Raw genomic sequence first — 7,500 nt, 5'->3', positions numbered from 1 at the left:
TTGCGTGGTTTAAAACGATGCGGAAAAAGCAGAGCTTAGCACTTGCTCTTCATATCATATCATATCATATCATACATATCATACATCTTTATTTACCCTCGGATTTTTAGAGTAGCTTGGTGTAGATAGTAATTTCTCCGAGCATTTACCCTCTCAACCATGATACACCACAGAAGACAGACCACAACACCGGGAACTACATGCCCTGCTCTTTGCGACAAGTGTGCGGGTTCTTTTACGTCTCACAGGATTATGAACATTGAAGGGTTGTGAGACGGGACCTCCGGCTTATCGTCCTTATCCGAGAAGACTAGAGAGTCTAACCATTTGCAGATGTAATTACAAAGGCAGCACTTTCTCGTCAGTTATTTAAAGACCCTGAGTGTTGGTCCGGCCGGAGTTCAACTCACGACCTCCCGCGTGACAACCCGGTGCTCAACCAACTGAGCCACCGATGCGCTGTTGTTATCCGAAAAAATAATTAGGAGTAACCACGCATTTTTCAGAGATAATTAAGATTCGATTTGGAAAAGAACGCGATACATTACTTTGTATATTAAACCTTTTTAAATATATTGTTGATTATTTATTTTCAAAAAAGGCGAGGCTACCTCTAATTTCCTTTTTGGATTTCAATAACATTTGTTAAGACCTGCTTTTTCCGCATATTCATAAATCGCGAAAAAGAACCTTTAAGTAAGACCGCACCGTCCTTAAGGCGTCCTCATTATTTATATTTTTCTCTCCTCAGACCCCTACCCCCTATACATGTAACACAGAGTACTTAAAGAAGAGAGTTATTGCAAGCAATGTTACTTTGGCTCTATTGAGAAGCTCAGGTTTTTTTTTTACTTCAGTCAGTTGCAAGATTTTCCAGTTTTCAAAGGGCCATCCCCAGAAAAAACCTAGCCTAGCCCTTTGCAAAACATAAACGGATCACTTACTTTTTTACTTTGGCTTTCTCTTGCTCCTGTTTTCTTTCGCTGAGTCATGGCATGTACTTGTTTCCTTAGTGGCAGATGCTCTATGTACTAGAAAAAAATGCATGTCGGAATTGACAAAATCGTGCACCGATGGCTCAGTAGCCTGCGTAGCAAGCGTCTCCAGCGGGCGAGAAACGAATTCATTTTCCTGGCCGCGCGAAAATCGGGCTAGCGCAAAAAAAAAATTGGGGGGGGGGGGTGGGGGGGGAGAGGGGAGGAGAGGAGAAGGAAACGCTTGCGGACAAACCCTTAATTATGAAAACTCCCGTTAGTCCACGAACGGGATCTCTGATTGCACGACTCGGAATTTTTGATTAACACCTCAGTCCCTCATGTCAATATAATGTATCCTAGTAGCAAGCGAATAAATCAGAGAAAGTTATTCGCTTTTGCTGGACTCGTTTTTCGCTCGCTGAAATCACTCACTACGCAGGCTAAATGGCGAAGAGACCTTCTTTTAAAGAAGTGTTACATCGAGCAGTTAGCTCCGTTGTCGATAAAGGATTTAGCGGTGGCTTAAAAGAAGAAGAACAAATTTCGATTTATTAAACAGCTCGACCAAGGGGGAAATTTGCTCATCCCGCTGGTTTCAGGAAAAGCCTCATTTTCTACGAAAGCAATGCCTGCGTATTAAGGACGGCGCCTACTATTATTATTGCGCATACGTTCTGCGCATCTCGAGATAGTCGGATTTCCTATGGGTGGTGCTTATTAATACAGGGATATTTTTGCGCGGTTTAAAACTATACGTAAATAGTAGATCTTAGTAAGTACTCTTGGTATCCAAAGAGAAATCTGGGGGTAACAATGCATTTTTGAGAGATAATTAAGCTTCAACTTGAGACAGAACGCCATACATTGCTTTGTATTTTAAAGCTCTTTACTAATATTATTTATTATCTTTCAAAAATGCGAGGTTACTCCCAATTTTCTTTTTGGGTTTCAATAACACTCGTTAAGATCTACATTTTCTCCATAATCATAAACCGGGGCAAAAATACCTTTCGAATTCTCACGGCTGGATTGGATCTAACATGGAATGGAGGCTAATGCGGGCAGATCTTTAATTAAATTGGAAAATAAAATTACACAAGATTAGAATTAAAAAGTTAAGAAAAAGTGAACAACAATGATTTGAATGATTGATTACTTATTATGGAACCACATAAAAGATACACTGTACTTTGTTGCATGTATATTCCTCACAACTGGCAAGAAAAAATTCTCAGCTATCAAATGAAAATGACACCAGAGTCACAAGCACAAATGGCCATGTACAATTTGTAGAATCAGTAAGAAAATGCTGCATGTGTACTTTTTCGTGCCAACTGAATTTGCTACCTAACAAGCTTCAATTCACTTTGAAACAATTTCATTATGATAAAACAGTACAACTCCGTATACACTATTTTTGTTGCGCCAAACTGAAGATTGCTAATATAAACAAATATCAGGTTTATCATATTTTATTTGCTTTTTCATCTCCTCATGCACATGCACTGGGGCACGTCCCAATGGGTTAATGGCATGTTCTTCATAGAAAGGATATATGTGGCGGCATGTACTAAAACCCGGAACACCGGAACGAAACCATCGGAACCGCCGAAACCACCGAAACACCGAAACGAAACTGCCGGAACCACCGAAAAAGCTATAAAAACTCGATCAAAACGATCGAAACAGCCTCAATGGCCGTCTTTATACTGGAGACAAATTATCCGTCTGGATGTACTTGGGCAAACATTTGGTTATGAGTTAGGCTGGATGGATGTTTGCCGAAGTCTCCAGTACAACAGCCATAAAGCGTGGAACACGGAATCGGGAGTCTGGAATCCGGACTTAAAAAAGAACATTAGGAAGTATGGCAAGAATAAAAACAGATGTATATATAGTTATTTTACTGTTTCCATGATGCATTATTGAAACAGTCTTACATGTTTTATCAGATGTTTTATATTCGGCATATACTGGCAGAAGGACACTAGCAGACTATTGAATGTTTGAAAAGATATGTCACGAGTATCTGTTGCGTTATCTGGAAACAATGCGAGATATTTGGAAATAACAGCTGAATTGTACATGTAGCCCTCGGAAATGTTTACTTGATTCACGTGTTTTCACTTTTGGTAGCCATCAGTTGTCTTTTTTAAGTTTGCCTGATAGATTGCTAACAATTTTGGTCACAGCTCACAGCTTCCTTTCAATCGATATATGATTTTTTGCCTGGGCACTAACTTATACAACCAAACGTATAGTAATAAAGGCTAAGATAATAGAAAGATTGTAAGCATTTTAATAATGCCCATTCTGGATTCCGTGTTTTGGATGCCAGATTCTATCTTTTAGGCAAAATGCGTCGAGGCTGTTTCGATCGTTTTGTTCAACATTTTATAGCTTTTTCGGTGGTTCCGGTGGTTTCGTTTCGGTGTTCCGGGTTTTAGTACATGCCATATGTGGCAATATATGTACCTGGACATTCTTCTTCCCAACTCCTATCATGAGCTGCTTACCAGGCTCTTTACACTTGCCACACCCAAAATAACCATTAAACTGTTTCATACATAGCCACATGGCACGAGCTGGTGCATAAAAACAGCAACATCAAGGAGAATGGCTTTGTGTGTTCGTACCTCCTGTTCTGTGGGTGAAGGGACAGTTAATCCTTGGAGAAAAGAATAAAGAAAAATATTAAAATTGGAATCAACAAGAGTTACTTATAAACAGATTGTGTGGCATGACTCCACTTAAATGGGTCTCGATCAAGGGCATGTTTACACTGTATTGCTATAACAATTGTAGAATAACCAACAGATAAAGTAAACAATTACTCTTGAGAAGTTCCAACAAGTTACTATCACGTTACTTAATATATGTGCATGATGTAATTTGATTTAAAAGCCACACCTCAAGTTGTGAACCTTGCAGGTCCTTGTAATTTTCTGCTACAGATTTGCATTTTCCCAACATATTTAGCTTGCATTAATTTATTTTGTATGTATATTTGGGTGATTGTGCGTGGTAAGAAGAATGACACACTTACCACTAGAGAAAAGCCCCTGGATTGAAAGGGAAAATGGTCTTAGAAATGTTGGTAAGTGCGGCTTTCCTTTCCCAAACCAAAGTCCAGCAAACAAACGATTTTTACGGCTCGATCTGAGAAGAAAAATATATTAAATAAGTAGATATTAAGTGCTTATACTATTAAGAGAAGTCAAATAATTATTGTATGATCATGGAATGTTTGGCTACCTGAACCAATTCTGGTTATGTAAATAAATAAGTGCATCAAACAAATACATGTATACTATACAGTTCCAGGGTCCAAAACTATATGAAACCTCTTCAAAAAGGAGCAAACTGGTGACTGACTTAAATGTTTAAGTAGCGAGATCATAAAGCTTGGTTGCCAATTTTATATTTCTATCCATTTACTCTAAAATTTCCATTTTACAGTCAAAATGCAAAATTTTATTTCATTATGCATCTTCTTTAGTGTACTTGTGGTAAACCTCAATGAAGAAGCTGATAGCACTCAATAAAACAGATTGGATTGTTTTGTTAATAATATCTAGTCGCATAAATTGTACATTTTAATCTAACTGAAATACAATATAAATCTGTTATATATAACCAAATAGTGAGTAGGAATCCTAGTCTAATAGTAGAGTGCTTGATTATGCTAAACAAGCCATGTACATTAACCTTTCCAGTGATGGCAGTTCATTAATTGTGAGATAAACTGGCCAGACACTAGCACCTGAAGAACGCACAATTGCTACACCAACAGGAAACCTCCTTCTTTGAAAAGCATCTGATACAGTTCGCCATCATAAATATCTTCAACTGCTTCTGGGTCAGATTTGGTCCTGTTGAAGTGATAGTTGAGTTTTTCCAGAAAGTTGGTGTCTAAATTGAAAAACAGAAATAGCACGTGAGAAAGTCAGGGTGATCATGAAACTACATGTATAATTTAATTATTTTAAAACTGTATACTAGTACATGTATACCCTGCGAGCAGAGTCTCTTTCGATCTTCCTAGATACGTCAGGAAGAGGAAAGAAGACTCTGCCCGCCGCAACATGAATGAATGAACAAACATAATTATGCTTTACAAACTTTACAAAACGACGATACACGTCCTCGTCTGCAAAGTACGACGCAATACATATGTTTTGTTATCTCGATTTGGTATCTCGATTTTTTTATTTTGAAGCAAATGGTCAAAATCACATCCATTTTGGGCTCTTACAGGTTCTTACGAGTAGCATGGCATGACATTTTCTCACTTTCACATCATCTTCTAGCAAGCTGGAATTTGTATATCTCCTGTGTTGCTGGGTCAAAGAGCAAATGCTCATCTTCTCGTCAAGTTTAACGCCTGGACAAGTCAAAGGCTCTTGATTTGAAATCCAATCCCCAAGTTAACCATCGTACTCATCTGAAAGACTCCTGCGTGTCTTAAATTTGTTAAGACCTCTAACCGTGCTGTAGAAAATTTGCTACAAAGAAAACTCTGAATCTGGGAAGCGAACGATGCACGCTCTTCGTCGTGTTTACATTTGACTTGTCCCTGTCGCATTGCAGTCTGGTAAAAATTAGTGCAGTGCACTCTGGTTAAATGCAATGAATTCTGGTAAAAAAAAATGTGGTTAAATGCAAAGCATTGTGGTAAAAAGTCATGAATTCGAGAATTCGTCGCCCCTTATATATTTCCTTTAATTTGGCTTTAATTTGTTAGCGTAAATCAAACTTTCCAGGCACATTTATGTTATCTGGGCTAAAAGTGTTCCAGGTTTTTTGACCTAAGGAATATTGTTTTTAAATATTTACAAGTTCTTACATGAACTCGAACCATGTTTTAAGCACGTATTGCAAGTCTGGAAAAAAAAACGGTGTACTAAGTCCGTCCGAGCGCCTGCTTACATGTAAAGTAGCACTTCAGCCAACAGCCAAGTAAATCGTTGATTACAAAACCTGACATTCGCGATCGTAGCATGATCGTAGTAAGAGAACGTGTATAGTAAGTTGTTTTCTCTTTCACTGCGAAAAGACGTTTTTCCACAGTGTCGGTTTCTAATTTTACATCAGCCACATTTGCTGTTGTAAAGAAACACATGCAACTTGCGTGTATTTTTATAAGCAAAATCAGTCACCGTAAAATGCACTCAAATTTGCGTGTAAAAAGTCTGCGTGTAAAAGATCGTGTAAAAATTAACACGTGTGTTTTTTGCGTGGATTTTGCGTGGAAATCCGCCATATTGCACGCAATTTACGCGTGTGTAAGTGCTGCAATGCCCGTGGGCTGTACTGTATTCCCTCTGTATGTCCGTTACAGAAACTAGTCAGCCAAAAACCTATAAATTTTCTAATAAAAGAAATGAAATGGCAATTTAAAAGTATGAACCATCTTGAGTTTCCAATGAAATGATTCCTTGGTTGTCGTGTGTTTGCCAGAGTTGTTCGAAAATATCCCAACTGTTTGTTTTGATTTTGTGGTTACTGGTAACGCGTGACTCACACCAAACTGTGACAATTGAATTTTCAACGCATGCTCAATAAAAAATGTCACAGCGGCCAGCAAAGTGTTCTTTCCTCTTCCCGACTTATCTAGGAAGATCAAAAGAGACTTTGCTTGCAGGGTAATACTAGTATAAAATGTTGCCAAAGTAATTTGAGGAGCCAATATCATTAGTGTGGCTGGAAAACGAAGAATGTTGCGGTCCATGTATATGCAGAGTTATGTAAACTGTATACTGTATACTTTTTACATTTTTTAGCCTTTAGAGTACAATATTATTGTACCCTAAAGCCTTAAAATATAAAAAGGTACAGTTAAAAAATGTAACTTACAGAAATGTAACTTGGACCAATATTATTATGTAATTTCCAAAAATTATCATGATCTTAAAATTAATGTCATCGTAGCACTTTAACCTTCTCAAGTTCCAGTAAACACCCACTGAATGTGTCAAAATGCCAAGTTATGTACATGTATAGTATGTCACAGTATGTTATGTATGGTACTTCTACTGTACCCATCATCACCCAAAATTAATGACAATCTTGCCAACTATGGGGCCAACCATGGACAGGTGCATCAAGTCTCAATTAAACAAAACATTGAACATGATGTCTAAAAATTATACGAAAAAGTACCTGAAAGGAGATCCCCGAGTTGGCTTTCTATAGGAAGCTCCAAGAAGAAATTGTCTTGTGAAAGAGGCTCATTACATAAAAAGCATGTATCTTTGCTTCCAGGTTCGTTGACCCCAATGTAAACTTGGCATCCCTTTCTTGGGCAATAGTAATGTCTGACAATGGGATGTTGCAGAGCTTGCAGGAATGTCTGAAATTCTCTTAAGTTTTTGACAGTAGTTACACCTTCTGGACAGTTAAGAGATATGAGTTGTATTAGATCATCCATAGCAGTCCCAGACAAAACCTTCACTGTTAAAACACAGCTTTGTTCATCCCCGGTCATTATAGAGGGAAAAATTCACTCCTTTGACATGCAATT

The 7,500-nt window shown here is 38.0% G+C and overlaps 1 protein-coding gene across 9 annotated transcripts in view; it reads right to left on the bottom strand.

Moving 5' to 3' along the window:
* LOC137993253 (uncharacterized) overlaps nucleotides 1–7,500 on the bottom strand; it is a 61,637-nt gene that overhangs the window by 47,730 nt on the left and 6,407 nt on the right. For 4 of the 9 annotated variants that reach the window (XR_011121840.1, XM_068838983.1, XM_068838990.1 and 1 more), the window contains exons 2-6: nucleotides 7,140–7,367; nucleotides 4,686–4,889; nucleotides 4,024–4,136; nucleotides 3,453–3,645; nucleotides 945–1,031 (exon numbers count right to left, since the gene is read on the bottom strand). The gene's annotated coding sequence lies outside the window, so the exon portion shown is untranslated. Of the gene's footprint in view, nucleotides 1–944; nucleotides 1,032–1,984; nucleotides 2,045–3,452; nucleotides 3,646–4,023; nucleotides 4,137–4,685; nucleotides 4,890–7,139; nucleotides 7,368–7,500 lie in introns of all 9 variants that reach the window. The other 5 variants (XM_068838984.1, XM_068838988.1, XM_068838989.1 and 2 more) reach the window with 5 other exon arrangements.

Source organism: Montipora foliosa, chromosome 2 (genome assembly GCF_036669935.1).
Source record: "Montipora foliosa isolate CH-2021 chromosome 2, ASM3666993v2, whole genome shotgun sequence".
Classification (NCBI taxonomy): Eukaryota; Metazoa; Cnidaria; class Anthozoa; order Scleractinia; family Acroporidae; genus Montipora; species Montipora foliosa.
The sequence above is the reverse complement of the archived record's forward strand: the minus strand, read 5'-3'. Positions and strand labels throughout refer to the sequence as shown.